This window comes from Papaver somniferum, chromosome 5 (genome assembly GCF_003573695.1).
Source record: "Papaver somniferum cultivar HN1 chromosome 5, ASM357369v1, whole genome shotgun sequence".
In the NCBI taxonomy this organism is placed as follows: Eukaryota; Viridiplantae; Streptophyta; class Magnoliopsida; order Ranunculales; family Papaveraceae; genus Papaver; species Papaver somniferum.
Window position 1 is genome coordinate 127,903,578 of NC_039362.1, and position 16,126 is coordinate 127,919,703.

The window sequence follows — 16,126 nt, forward strand, 5'->3', positions numbered from 1 at the left end:
TCCCAGAGAATTCCATGACTATGGAAAAGGCAGTATCCATGATGTTGGAACTTAACAAGTTCTTTGGAAAAATGGAATTGGATGAGAAAGGTTCTAAAAGTGATCTCTTTCATGATAATCCAAAGTTCACTTGTGGTAAGCAGGACTTTGTTCACCCCAACGCAACTTGATTGTGTTGGAAGTGCATCCTCACCAAGGAATTCCCTGCTTTGTATACGATGAGGGAAGCACAAGAATTGGGGCACACAGATTATGTTCGGTAAGGCGGTAGAATTCGATTGGATTCATCTAAAAAGGTATGTCTATAAACTTGAGCAAGATTTGTACTTTTATTTGCTTAGAATACTTATAATAATCTTGCTTATCGTTCATTTCTACCTAACTTGATCTGTGTTTAAGGTTCTTAAATGTTTAGGTTTGAAAATAATAGTTCGGGATGTTTGGACTACATGGTACACATACCAAATATGCATAACAACATTCAAAATCAAAATCCAGGAGTTTAAGTTCGCAAATCCGTATGCATACTTGGCGTCGATATTCGGTAAACTTGTTTTGGCCGTAACTTCCTCGTCCAAACTCGGATTTACCTCATTCTTTTTGAATTCTCTTCCTTATTGAATTCCCTTCAAAATGGAGATGAGAATTGTTGAATTTGGATGAGTTAATATTGGTCTTTGTCCTGTCTCTTGTTTTTTAGTGTTTGCTCCGTTTCGTTACACTTGCTCTATTCTCTTGGACTTGGGCACTGGGATTCTTGGAGAAATCCTATTCTAAGCTATTTTGTGGCTGTTAAAAGAGTGATGTTGGTGAATCACAAAGAAGGAATCTCGATAATGGGTAGTAGTTCGCATTGCTATATATTCTTGAGTGTTCACAATCATCTCATGTGAACTATGGTGCATAGTCGTCAATGACTTTGTATGTCCTTCTTCGTTAAGGAAATCTTTTTATACGCCTTTGGTAACCACTCTTGGTATAAATCCGTGCGAAAAAGATTGATTATACCTTCTAAGGGCAAAGATTGTTATTGCAGTATTAATCTTTATGATTTTGTGATATTGCAATTGTTTATGGGATATGTATTGTTTGCATCCGTGGACTTGAAGGTCTCATATGTTGTCAAAAGTAAAGTCGTTCATAAATTGGTATTCGTATTAATGAAAGGACGAATGGACTTTTGACAAATACAAAAGTTATGCCTATGCAGTCATTTATTTGATGGAAAATAGGATAAAATCTTTTGTGTGACAAGGATAAAGTCTATTATGTCATTATGCATATAGTGATGGAAAGATAGAATAGATCCTTGTATGTTATCGTATTGATCTTCATTGATCCATTTTGTTATGTTTTACCGTGAAGTCTCCATTGTGTATCTTATGTTGAGCACCTTACAACTATGTCGATTAATATTGGCCTTGTTGGTTGTTCCATGAGATGCTATATGTTGAGCATTCTTGAACTAAATTAATCATCTTGATTGGTTATTTAGTTATTTGCTCAGAAAGTCTTCTTTTGTCGAGCAAAATCTTTTGACAATTAAATTGATTGCTTCTTTGATTAGTTTGGTTGTGTATTCCAATTAGATTAATTATAGGTTATCTTGTAATTAATCTAGTTGAGTTTTTTTCATATATTCCACAAGTTCTTGTGTTGAGTATATCTATACTAATCATGTTCTATTGGTTGATGTAGTCGTATATTCCGTAAGGTTTTCCTTATGTTGAGTATTTGAACGATTAAGGTAGTCATCTCCGTGTGGTTATCTTAGTCGTAGCTCCGTGAGTTTTCTTATGTTGAGCACAATCAATTACATTGATCACTTTTTTGGTTTAATTTAGTTGCGTATTCAGATTAAATTAATCATGGGTTTACTTGTGATTAATTTGGTTGAGTTTTGGATATAAAAAATCATTTCCATGGTTTTTGGTGTCCAATTAAAAAAAATCCTTCTTTTCTTTCGAAATTAAGGTCGCTCTTGTTGTTCTTTCGGGAATGACATCAAATGGAGGAGAGTTCTTTTGAACTTGTGCTTAATGGTAATATCTTGCGGGGTGTGCGACTGTGGAATTTTAGAGGGGTTATCTTGTATCTTAAAACTCCTTGATGAATGCATTTAGCTTCGGCTTTATGAATGCATTTAGTCTATGAAATGTCTCTTGTGGAAATTTCATTATGATCCCGTTCTTTTACCTTTGCCAATTTCATTGACAAAAAGGGGGAGAAATAATGTAGTTCACACTACAAATACATATGGTTTTCGGATCATTGTGTAAGGGGGAGTGGTTTCCATGATCGAGATGGAGTATTGACTAAGAGGGAGTGATACATATCACCATAGTATCGTTGTTAAAGTCGTGATGCAATTGGACTTTGATGTTACATAATGATACTATGACACTGTATAATAATGATCGAGAATCTCGATTTCTCTCATTGTTATATCTACGGATCTTCAACAAATATGGTGCTAAACTTGCAACCTTTGGGATCATTGGAGTACTTGGAAGGACGAAGATTTCAAGGAACGTTGAAGATTAGACTATGGAATAGGAGCCACTAAAGTTTATCTTTTTCGTATTCCATATATATTAATAGTTTTGTCACTAAAATTGATGATCGCTGTCGTATGCGTCAAAAATAAATTACACTTTCTCACTGCTCAAAATATATAATATAGCAAGGGTAAGAAAGGATCGTTCCCACAGAGAGGTCTAGGTTGTCGTTTGTTTCGATTTCTTATATAAACAAAGGGGGGAGTTTTCTGACTTTTTTATAAATTAGGATAAAATAAAAGCAAATAAAGAAATAAACAAGCAAATCAAATAGAACAAATACTGGTTAAGGATTCATCTTCATTCACAAACATGCTTTTTAACAATAACTAGAATTGATATTTAATCTCAACTTTATTAAAAGTCTTAAGATATCTTGATCGCAAGTATATCCTGCTAATTCCCTGATTTCATCACAACCACATTAAAATATGCATATGTGAATTCTTCCTACAAAGCAACATAAAGTGTAAAAGCACAATTAAGTTTAACTCCCTAAAAGCACTAAATTCTATGGAATAAGACTAATCAAAGCAAACGAACGTGTAGAAGCAAAGATAATATCTTAGGGTAGAGAGGATCCTTTCTTTCTATGTTTCTTTCTTTCTCTGTTTAGGTCATGGCCATCTGCCAAAGACCAGCCCTGAAACAACCCATGAATCAAGCCCATCTATACTCTATACAGGTCCAGGTCCACTTGAGTCAGCTACCTGACTCGGTGAGTCAACTCGCCCTGCTTTGACCGATCCAAGCTAATTTCAAGCCTTTTACACTTCTGCTCTTTCCCTGCACAATATGCACATTTCATGCAACCAATTTCCTTCACTGCAACATAACCAGCTGCAACACTCTCAGTTCCCATCTTTATTTCCATTTCAGCTCATCCGAAATACCCATTGCAGTACCCTCTCTTGTTCTTGACAGTAAACCTCACAGCTGCAGCCAATATCTTTAACTGCAGTTCACTATAACAACAGCCAGTTCAAGTCATGCCTGCACTTCTCATACACACATTACCAGCACCTACGACTCCTTGTTATTCCAGCTGCAATTAACGGCACAGCTCTTATCTCCTGTAATTGCTTCAATCACCTGTAATGACTCCATCTAGTCCCTGGCACTTTGTTAACTGTACACACCACCAATCTAATTGCTTGTATCTGGCAACAGATTTCACCATTTCCTCCATTCTGCCAGAAACTCACAGCATCACAGAAATATCTGTAGCTTCTCAATCTTCAATTCTCTAACTGCACTTCTCAAGTCCACTGCATCAGTTACTCAGCTGGATTCTCCATTTCCTTTATCACTGCAATTTCAGCTCATTCACTCAAGTTCAGCTCTTCCATATCCTTTCTTGCTCACAGATGTAATACAACCCATCGCAGCACCTGCATCTGCATTTGTTCATTGCACTTGGTTCCTGCACCTAAGCATTCATTTAGTTATAAATCTGCTCAACTGCATAACCTGCACCTAAATCATGTGCATCTTCCTGGTCACAGACCATCATCTCATCAATTCAAACTCCAGCCAAGACAGCAACAACATCACCAGTTTCACTGTTCTTCTCTGCAATTCCATCACCAACAGCAACACCAGTTTCATCTCAAACAAGCCATCTAACCTTACTGCCACTTTCTACAGCTCAAAACCAAATCCAGCTCAAACCCATTCATACCAGCATCCATCTCCTGCAATTCAGATCTTATAACTCAGCCACCACCATCTGTTTCATGCTCTTCATTCTGCTACCTGCAAGTCAAGCCACAATTCACAACACATTCCCTGTAGCTCATTCTCACTGCAACTGCCATTTTCTTCTCCATCTAAGCTTCCACTCTGCAAAACAGCACACTGCATCTCCATACCCATCACTTTCAATTCCAGTTCTTCGTTTTCGCCAATAGTGTATCACACTCCAACCATACGCGATTGCGAACAACCAACACCTACACTCCATCCAGAACCACGAACTTTCTTCTCAGCTACAGCTTCTGGCCTTAACCCTTGTAATCTCCAGCACAAATGCAGCAAAAGTCTTCTTGGCTTCAACCAACCCATTGCAGCACCACCTCTGCCTTCATATCCGCATCACTAACAACACTCTATTAGCACCACTTGCATTTCATGTTCACCTGTAACAAGATCATTAAACCCTTCCAGCATCAAATACTCAATACCCTCAGCAACACAGTACTCAACTCCAATAGCTAATTCAACACCAAACCCATATCATCTCAGGTCCTGCAATCCATCACCAACATCTTCTCCATCCATGAAATGAACAACAACCCTTGTAATCTTCATCTGCAAGAACACCAACACAAACCCATCTTTGTATATTCAACAATCGAAATCATTTCCTCTCCTCAGATTGACCACCAACAGCAGCAAACCCTAACTCAATGTCATCTCAACTGTTCTTCACTTCCGATAAAAATTACTCAGCAGAAACCACCTTGATAGCTCTCAATCGACCATCCAACCCTAATTGAACCTCTGCCATATCCAAAAACTTCATGAATCGATCACAAAACCATCATCTTCATCAGCTGCAACTACCAGCTCAAAACCCCCTTTATTTCAACTCATTCGAACCCTAAATTTCTCCATCTGAATCTTCACGAATTCTTCCATTGAACCCTGATCGATCTCCACTCTCATCTCTGAATTTTCTAACTCTCAGACACAGCAGCCATTCACTCTCTTTCTTCATCTCTTTCAGACACAAATGATTGAGAATTGATTTCTCTTGGTTCAAGGAGTAGAAATGATTTGGCCGGATATTTGCCACCAGTAACTTCGATAAGGGTTACCCATTTCTTATATGGCTTGTCAGTTTCAGATAACTGACTGCATATTCTCTTCCTTGCTCAACTGTCGGTTGTGGAGAACCGACGGTTCATTCTTCGCCTCCTTCTTGCGTAACCTAGCCGGCTCCAAGTATAACTTGCATATGAATTGACCTTTTCGCCTTTTTCGCTCCAAATGGCTAATTTCTCCTTCTTTTGCTTCAAACGACTCCATTGCACCTAATAAACTCAAAATCAAACATAAGATACACAATTCATAAAGACAATAGCAAAGAAAGCATAAATGCTAGATATAAAATTAGGTGTTTTAGACACCTATCAAATTCCCCCACACTTAGACTTTGCTAGTCCTCGAGCAAATCAAATAAAATAATTCTAAAACATACATAAAACTCCGTGTCGCTGAGGATACGGTTACTCTTAGCATGAATAACAGGCCTTTAAACCCCTAAGTGTCCTTAGTGGACGAGTTATAGTCTCGTGAGGGCTTACTAGAGATATACCCACAAAACCTATTTTCCAACTTACTAGTTCTCCAAAATGATGGCATCCAACGCGCTAAGAAGACATAGAGATTCTGCACACTAGTCATAAGAAGTTAGACACATAAATGAACAAAATCTCATCCTTAAAAGTTGAGAGAGAAATAACCATCCCTTCTCGAAAGAAATTCGGGTTCGGAGTGATCTAAAGAAAGGGTTTTATGATATTTGCTCTCAATAATAAACAGCTTTTTATGGGTCACACATGTGTCGAGGTGGGAATGAAGAGAGAATCCTGCGACACGTTGAATAGGTAGGAAGGCAAAAACCCTCCAAATTATTTTGAAAACCCACATCTTTTATTCATTTTGAAAACCCATATTTCTGACGATCTCTAAGACAGGAAATCAACCACTTAACGAAGGTGGGAATATGCTTACTTACCTCGTTATCCGTTCGGCGTGAAGTTAGCACCACTCTCACAGCATCCATAGAAACGTCTTCGGTCTTCAATCATTGTCTTCATCTTCGTCTTCGGTCTTCAACTCTTGATGATGAAATCTTGAACTTCGTAGAATCTTGACAATGTAACTCTTTCCTCTAATTCCTTGTTGCTTGAAACCTCATTATGGATATTTCTTCTTCCATTGGCTTTATTGAATAAATACAAAACCAAAAACGAACTAAACAAACCAAAATATGATGCAATGATTTTTTTTTTCTTTTCTTTTTTTTTCTTTTTTTTTTTCTTCTTTTTTTTCTTTTCTCTTTTTCATTTTTTTTCCTTTTTTTTTTGTTGCAAGATAAAGTAAATACAAAATGAAACAAAACAAAGTAAACAAAACTAATAATGTACCTAACAAAATTTCTCTTGTCTCTTTTCTCTTTTTCTTTTTCTTTTTATTTTTATTCTATTTTTACTTTTTCTTTAAGACAAGAGAAAATAAAATACAAATTAACAAATAAAAATAAAGATAAAATAAAATACAAAGGCCACGGTGTAAGTACTTTACCGCTCGATTCTTCACAACTTGTATGTCTCGATATCATAAACTACTTGACTCTCATCTTGATAATATTTGCTCTCGTACAATAGTCTTCAACTTGTAAAAATTCTGCTCCTTGTCTTGGTGTTATACTTAAATCTGAAATCTGCTCATTTCTGTAACGTTGCTTGTAAACCTTAAACGTCTTCAACTTTCCTTCGAATTTGTGATGCTCCTCTTGTTGATGATGATGGTGTTTCTATGGACCTGTTGGTGTATAGAGAGATAAAGTGGATGGTGCTAACTGCGAACAAGATTACAAGTGGTATATAAGTTAGCAATTCGATGTCACTATTCATGATTGATAAAATAGCACTCAAGAGATAAAAATAGTGCTTCTATTGGTGGGAGGTTGGGTAGCTCACCATTCTACCCGGAGTTTACGTACGATGACACACACTCTAAAAGCACATATTTAGACAGGTATAAAGAAGTGAAGGTCGGTGCCTCTCATGATGTAACATGGGTCGTCTCCACTATAGGGGATCACAAATCTAATACCGAATTCAGTCTGCACCTCATTTGCCACTGAGATGGTTAAATCCAACTTTAACTCTCATACAAGTAAGAAACCCGACCATGTTCTCTGTCATCTCTAAGTTCAGTCACTCTTGTGAGAATCTCGATGTAATCTTAGCGACATGTATACTATGCGACTCTAAACTAACCACAAGTTGGAGTTTTCTTATTCACTATTTTACACAAAAGTTGAAAATTTCATGAAAAATTTACAATGCAAATGCAACCACTCCCCCACACTTAAACTTTACATTGTCCTTATTATAAATTGAATCGTCCAAAGAAAGTCAAGGTGGGAAATCCTATATGATAATGACAAGAAATCAGAAAACAAAATAATAATAAAAACAAAACAAGACAAGAAAAACTAAAAACAAGACAAGAATATAAAAATAAGACAAAAAATACTCATCGTATGGGTTGCCTCCCATTTAGCGCTTGATTTAAATTCGTCAGCCCGACTTGCAAGATGAATTCCCCATACACCAACAATCTGAAAAGTTGGGGATCCTTCCATGTAACCTGTTTTGCAAATAGTAACTTCACACAAACATTAGTATGATAAAGCAAAAGTGAAGCTATAGCCCAATAGAAGTTTCCCCCACACTTATTCTTGTCCACACTTGGAATTGTATAAAGAACATAAAATTCAGGAACTTCTGTGGTTTCTTCTTTGCAAACTTGCATAGTATGAGAATCAAATGTTTCTAATGGTGGAAATCGAGAAACAAAGTCATTCAACAATATTCTCGAAGCATATACATTCAAACCAACAAGAGGTAATGGAGGAGAAACAACATGCAAAGGGTTAGACAAACCTTGCACAATCTCTTGTATCACGGTATCCTCTTCATCCTTGAAAAACTCAAGTGAATTACTCACCTATTTTATATCATGGTCCTCTATCAAACCTTGCAACCATTCTTCGTTCGTTTCTGCCTTAACCAAAGTCTCGACATAAACATCATCATCACAATTCTTTGCAAGCTCAATTGGGTGTTCCACAATATTGGTCATATCGGCTTCATTCTCAACACACTCCTCTTCGTTGTAAGGCACATACTCTTTTGCGGCTCCAAATTTCGCTATAAGGAACTTTTTTAGAAGACTCAAAAATGCATCATCCTCAAGATCCACCCTTTGAGTAGGCTCTTGATCATTATAAAGATCAATGCTTGAGTAATCTACACAAGTGTCAACATATTCCTCTTCGTCTTCATTTTGATCCCAAAAAGATTTCGTTGTACACCTCTGGGAAATGTCACCATGAGTTGGTTCAAGCGATGTATCTTCATAATCATCATCATTGTAGTTGCAGGAAATCCTACACTACACCCCTCACAAGATTTTATTAACATTCAACTCATTTTAGATTAACAATCTTAATTTTATTGATGAATCTTTGAACAATCTTACAAGAAAAGATAAAGGAATCAAGAATAACCACTGCTCTAGATTTTCTCTCTCCTATTTACTTGCTTCTCAATCAGAAAAGATCTCTCCCTTTCCTTTATAACTGAACGGCTATTTATAGGGAATTACATAGTGGATGACAGCTAATCTTTCCTTTATTTTCGGATATGGCTTGCGACATTCTCGCAACCTTACAAATGTTAATCTCGCAAACTCTCTAATTTTTGCAGAACCATCACATTTTTCTCATGATTTAGCTGACGTCGTTTATTATGTCATTTCTGAAATTGTTCTGCGACACTGTTGTGTTGTGTTGTTGATAATTTCGCTGAGGCATTATTGCTGCGAGATTCTGATCCTACATCTTGCCTCTTCTCATATCTTCTCTGCGAAGTAGAGAACGACGTGAGAAATGCCGCAGTTGTCCATCTCTTCATATTCTGCATTTATCACACGTATCCTTTCTTCCATCTATTTCTTGACATGTCTTCTGTAACCGCTGCTTTTCAACCGCTCACGTCTTTTCACATTAATGGTGTTTATTTCTTCGAGTAAAAAAAATCTTCTTTATATATTCTTCTTACTCTTCTTTCCATTTTCTTTTTACTTTCTCTTCTGTTTTTACTCTCTCATCTCTGCAACTCTATTGTTCTTCCGTAAGTTCTGCTACTGTAATTATTCCCTCTTCAATCTTCTTATTTTTCATCCATTCCCATACTCTATATTCATATATGCCTCCAAGTGGCCAAAAACATGAGAAAACCTTAAAACACGTCCAAAAAGATCTTGTTGAGAGAGGTTTCACACTTTCTACCATTCCTGGTGAAAGTGCCAAGTCAATTCTTTCTATCAAATTTTTCTCTGATCAACATTGTGATGATCAATCAATCATAGTTTCGCTAGGTAAAATTCTCGCAGGTCTCCCCATTCCTCTTTATGACCCAGATATTCCTCTGTTCTATGAAATTCTCGCTCACTCGGGATTTTCGCGAGCTATCTTCCAATTGAGTGGGGATTGCATCCGTCTGATACTGGAGTTCGCTAACCGTGGTGCTGGTAAAGGATCTCTTTATTCCAAAGAGCTTAAGGATCCTAAATTCGTAAATCTAGAGATAGTCGCTGAGAAATATACATTAGCGAATTTCTTCGAAAACTATGAATTAATATCCATGAAGAAAGAGAATACTCGCTGGGGTATTCGCTTGAAAAGGAAAGATAATATTGATGAAGATAAAATACTCATGCAAGACATTAATTGGCACTCTGGTAAGAACACAACTCCTCGCCAATCCAAAGATGATAAATGGTGTGTTTTTTCCTTGATGCTGAAAGAACCTTACATTGCTGGGTCAAATGTTCTTCCTGAGAATCTCGCTTCTTATCAACCTTGGGTATTCTCTTGGCCCGAGAAGGAGAAAGAGGTATGTCTCATCCAGTTTCACCCACTTTATATTTCTTTATTTGTCTTTATTCTTTTGTTCGCTGATTCTTGCGACATTCTACAGATCCAGAAACTGAAATATAGCTATCACAGGACTGGGAAGGCTAGTACCTTGTTAGCTCTTCGCTCATACACAGATGAGGTAAGAAATATTCTCTTATGATATTAAACAGTATATTGTTGCCTCTACTTCTTATTTCTATCTGTGTGTGAAGATTATTGCTGAAATAGAAGAGCCTGCCAATGTTGCGAAGACTGGTGATAAAGGCAAAGATGCTCTTCGCAGGGAAAAACCAATTGCTCCTCCTTCAAAGAAGAGAAAAATCCGTTCTTCCTCTCCTTCAAATATTCCTTCTCATGAAAACTCCGAGAGTGATGAGGATGATGAGGATAATGATGACCTTGCTGCAAATGAAGATTCTCCATCTGAATCTTCTATGGCTAAGCTCTCTGGCCTCTTTTCTGATTCTTGGCAAGGAATGGGAGATAATCAATTCTCTAATACCTGCAAATCTCTCGCTACGATTTGCGATGTTCCTTTATTGTATGGTGATAATTCTCTTCGTGGAGTTTCTAGATCGGTGACTCCCAACTTCCTGCATTCTCTTAATAGTCTAGTATGTTTTCGTCCTTTTATTTATTCATTATTGTAACTCAAAATCTCTTTATATTTTAATACTTTTACATTTTCTCACAGGCTGGGAAAGCTTCTTTCGTTGTTGCGTCAGATCTGGAGAGGAGACGTGAAATTCTTGAAAATAAGAATCTTCAATTTCGTACAAAGAATGAGGAACTGGAAGCTGAAGTCAAATGTCTTTGCGAGAAGAACAAACAACTAGAAATTGATTCTTCTTCGCACAAGAATAAGATTTCTAGTCTTCATCAAGCTAATAATCAACTCTATGGTATGTTACTTTTCTCCTTTCCCTTCATTCATTCATCATGTTATTTTATCTTATTTAATTGATCCTTTTTGCAGACATTTATGGTCTTTCTGATGAAGCTACAATTCTTCGTTCATTTCCTAATGCCTTGGATAATGACACCCTTCTTGAACATCTTAATAAATCTTTAAATAGTTTCTCAAATGATAAAATTTCATCTCTTTCTCTGAAAGAACTGAGATCCAAATTTCGCCTCTTAGAGATTGACCATAGATCTAGTTTAGGCTTAGCCAACCAATTTAAGCGTTTCTTTCTTAATTCTAAAGAGAAAATCAATGATCTAAGAACCAAAATTAGCGGTCTCATAGATGATAAGGATCGCATTTCTAATCAAGGTGCTGAGACTTTGGCGAAATTCCAAGAAATTCTTCTTGAAGTTCAACTTCAACAGGATGAAGCTAACCGCCAAAATGTCGTGCTTAATGAGAGAGAAAACCAAATTCGTTCTCGTCTTCTTATAAATAATGAGGATGAATTCGCTTGGGCTGCGAAAATCTTAGACGATGCCAGAAAAGATTTAGGTGTAAATGTTAGTCTCCAAGTTGAGCATACAGCCTTGATTAGAGATATGATTTCTGACAGAGAAGGTTATTAACTGTTCTTCTTCACTAATCTTTTGTTTCTTATGAATTTTCATCAAGTTATTAATTGATTGCCTTTTCTCGCAGATTCTGAAAGTAGATATCGCGAAAGAATTGAGGAACTTGAAGCTGAAAAAGAGGAACTCGCAAAGAATCTTTCTTCTCGCAACGATAAGTATTCTAGATTAAAGAATCAATTCAAGATCACTGTTGCGAACTTTAAGAACGATGCTCTGCATTTTCGCAATCAAACTATTCAAATGGTTTGTGATGACCATAGTATTCCTCACTCTGATTATCCTTGTCTCTTGGAAGAGATCCCAAAGAACATTCCTAGTCTGACCATCTCTGATAGCGAAGCTGATGATGAAGAATCTGATGATGATGAAGGTTCTGATGGAGATAAAAGTTCTTGTAGTTGCAGGAAATCCTACAACACACCCCTTGTATTATCATGACTATGATTTCTAGATCTAAACTTATTTGATATGAAAATAAAGATAAAGATAGTGAAAATAGAAAATAAGACACAAGATTTACGTGGTTCGATCAATGTGATCTACGTCCACGGGGTTAGGTTTCACTATGATCATTGAATTACATATGGATTACATTGAGACTCCATTAATGAGTATTTTGAGATCTCTCTCTCTGGTTTTTGGGGAAGAATAAGAAGATAATAATAATACAAATTACTTTTCTCTCTCTCTACAAATGTGTCCTCCCTAAAGTGTCTCTCTTCTTTTTCTTTTTGATTATCCTCCTTTCTCTCTCTTGCCTTTCTCTTTATATAGGTATTTACATAATGGATGACAGCTCATATATGGTGGGGTACATCTAACATTTCCCCTAATTTCGGATCCCGTGCTCCGTTCTCTCAGGCTCTCATTACAATTTCGCAGGCTCTGCTACATTCTCGCAATCTTTACTATTGTGCGATATTTGGATCCTATATCTTGCCTCTTTTTCCTTGAATATTGCTTGAAGAGCGATATTTAAGGAAAAATCCACTTTGTAGTAGTAGTTGTTGGAGGAACGAGCGAAAGAATATTGGACTTGAAAAGTACGTACTTGCCTCTATTCTTTTGTGAAGTTCCGGACCGTTGCGAAGTAAATAAGAAGTATAATCTTTTGAAGTATGCGAAGTATGAAGTATCCTTGAAGAAGTATAAGAAGTACTCAATCCTCGAAATATATAAGAAGTATGAAGTATCCTTTGAGAAGTATAAGAAGTACTTAATCCTCGAAATATATAAGAAGTATGAAGTATGAAGTATCCTTTGAGAAGTATAAGAAGTATCCGTCCCTAATTGCGAATAAGAAGTATTGCGAAATTATACTCCACGTTCTCTGCCTAATTTAGATTAGTATTCAACATTTCTTTTATCAAAAATTTTCATTTAATTGCAAGTTCAAATCGTTTTTCTTTGTTTTGATTTCCTTTGAATAACTTGTTTCGTCTCATCCGATAAACATCTTTCATGGAAATGATCCTAATGAGGTCTTATGCAGCCTGTTGATGGCAGGTCTTACTAGCCTGTTGATGGAAGGTCTTATTTTGCCTCCTACTACTCTCCATGTTAGATATCATTCTCATTTGAAACAAAGCAAATTTTCAAGAGAAATATATAAATTGATCTGTGCGAGATTTTTCTCGGTTTCTTTTGTAATTGTGGAATCTTTGTAATTCTGAAATTTCTGTAATTCTGCGATTATATCGCCTTTTGTAAATCAAATGAAAAATCTTTTATTTTCTGTAAAAGTAAAATGTTCAAGGAAAGTGGTACTTAGCTTTTATGTGATTTGCTGTTGTTGTCAATCTCTCGCGAAAAATACGTTGCATGAAGTATAAATGTCGCTTAGCAAAAACAGATGCGAAAGGCAAGAATTGAACCCGCGACCTGCTACTTGCATATTCTCGCACCATACCAACTATGCTAACCCTCTCTTGCGAAATAATCAAATTTCTTGTGAAGTAATCAAATTCCAATTGTGTGAGAGGCAATTCTGTATAAATTTCGCGTAACAAAAATAATCATGCGAGAAGCAAGAATTGATCTCGCGACCTGCTGCTTGCATTCATGCCTCGTGACCAATTGTGCAAGCTTCTTCTTTGCGAAATATCTCTGCGAAATTATCATCAACTCTCTTCTATGCGAAATAATCAAAAAAATATCTGTGCGAAAAAATATGCAGGTGTTGGGACTTGATCACACGACCATGAACTCATTAACTTCGCAGATGACCAATTGTGCTGCCTCTTGTTTGCGAAATAATTAAACAATATTGCGAAATTATTCATTTCTTCGCTCTCTATAAAAAAAAAGAGAAAACTATGTTCGCAGGAGAATTCGAACTTGCGACCACGAACGCACATACTGCTCTCTGGACCAATTTTGCAAGAACCTCTCTGCGAAATTAACGCATAACTTTTTTCCTTATTCTTTTATTCTCCCATGCAAATGAGAAGAAAATGAAAAATATGTGTCTCTGCGAATTCGAACCCGTGACCTATTTGTTGTTCGCTCAGCCTTGAACCATCTGTGCGAATTTCTGTTTGTGATAGAAATTGCAGCATCTGCCTCTTATCTTTTCTTCTTCCTTCCTTAACTTATTTCACATTTGCCTTCATCTCTTGAACATGAAAATCTTCCACTGAAACTTCCATTTTTTCCTTAAATTTCACCACAACAACTATTTTTTTCTCTCCCTCTTTTCATGTCTTTGAATTGTTGATGATGTTTACTCCCTGAAAGTGTGATTTCTTCCATGAAATTTCCATTTTTGAACCTAAACTTTGTAGATCTAGAAAAATATGAACAATAGATAATTTTCATGAAAATTTCTTGATCCAACAAGTTACAGGAAGGATAAATCCTTTACTCGTTCCCTGTTTCTAGCGCCAAAAATGTAGTTGCAGGAAATCCTACAACACACCCCTTATATTATCATGACTATGATTTCTAGATCTAAACTTATTTGATATGAAAATAAAGATAAAGATAATGAAAATAGAAAATAAGACACGAGATTTACGTGGTTCGATCAATGTGATCTACGTCCACGGGGTTAGGTTTCACTATGATCATTGAATTACATATGGATTACATTGAGACTCCATTAATGAGTATTTGGAGCTCTCTCTCTCTCTGGTTTTTGGGGAAGAATAAGAAGATAATAATAATACAAGTTACTTTTCTCTCTCTCTCTATACAAATGTGTCCTCCATAAAGTGTCTCTCTCTTTTTTCTTTTTGATTATCCTCCTTTCTCTCTCTTGCCTTTCTCTTTATATAGGTATTTACATAATGGATGACAGCTCATATATGGTGGGGTACAGCTAACATTTCTCCTAATTTCGGATCCCGTGCTACGTTCTCTCAGGCTCTCATTACAATTTCGCAGGCTCTGCTACATTCTCGCAAGCTTTACTATTGTGCGATATTTGGATCCTACAGTTCTGATGAAGACGAAGAAGGGAACAAGTCTGATGAAGATGATGAAGGATCAACTAAGAAGTAGTCTTTGTTTCTTTCTTTGATCTTATGTAATACTTGTACATTTATTCCTTCTTTCTGTATATTTGCGAATTCTTTTGGTTCTCCATATTCCTTAATATATGAGTTTCTTTCATTTTGACCTGCATTCATTAAAACAATTCTTCCTTGCAATACGGTTAATCAACATAATCATTAATTTTTTAATTTTTGCGTAAATATATCATGTGGAGAAAAATAACATTTTCTAATTTCATTCATTCCCATGATTGCCTCTGTTAGTTGTATCCAAATGAGAGATTTTGTAGATTTTTCTTATTTTGTGCCTCAACTTCGAAGTTGTTTATGTATAATTTCGGAATCATATGCGAAGTGAATTTTGATTCTTTTCAAAATCTCATCCCTGTGTGGTCTTATTTTGCCTTCCTAGTTAAAGGTTTTATTATGCCACCTCTTGTCATTGCGACAAAATCGCAGGACGTCCTTGCACTTTCATGCAAAAACCCATTGATCTTGCCTTAACTTTTTTTTTGTATTATGGCCTCTTCAGGAATGTTGTGACAATATGACAGGCCTAAATATTCTTGCGAAAATAAAGCCCCATTACATTGCCGTCTTACGACGAAATCGCAGGACGTCTTCGCACTTTCATGTGAAAACCCACTGATCTCGTCTTATCTTTTTCTCTAGTATTATTGCCTCTTCAGGATTGTTGCACAAATATGACAAGCCTTAATACCCTTGCGAGTAAAAAGCCTCATGACATTTGCGTCTTAAGACACTTATCAGCTCCCTAATGGAGGGTGCCGCCCTTATCTCCCCATGGTTTC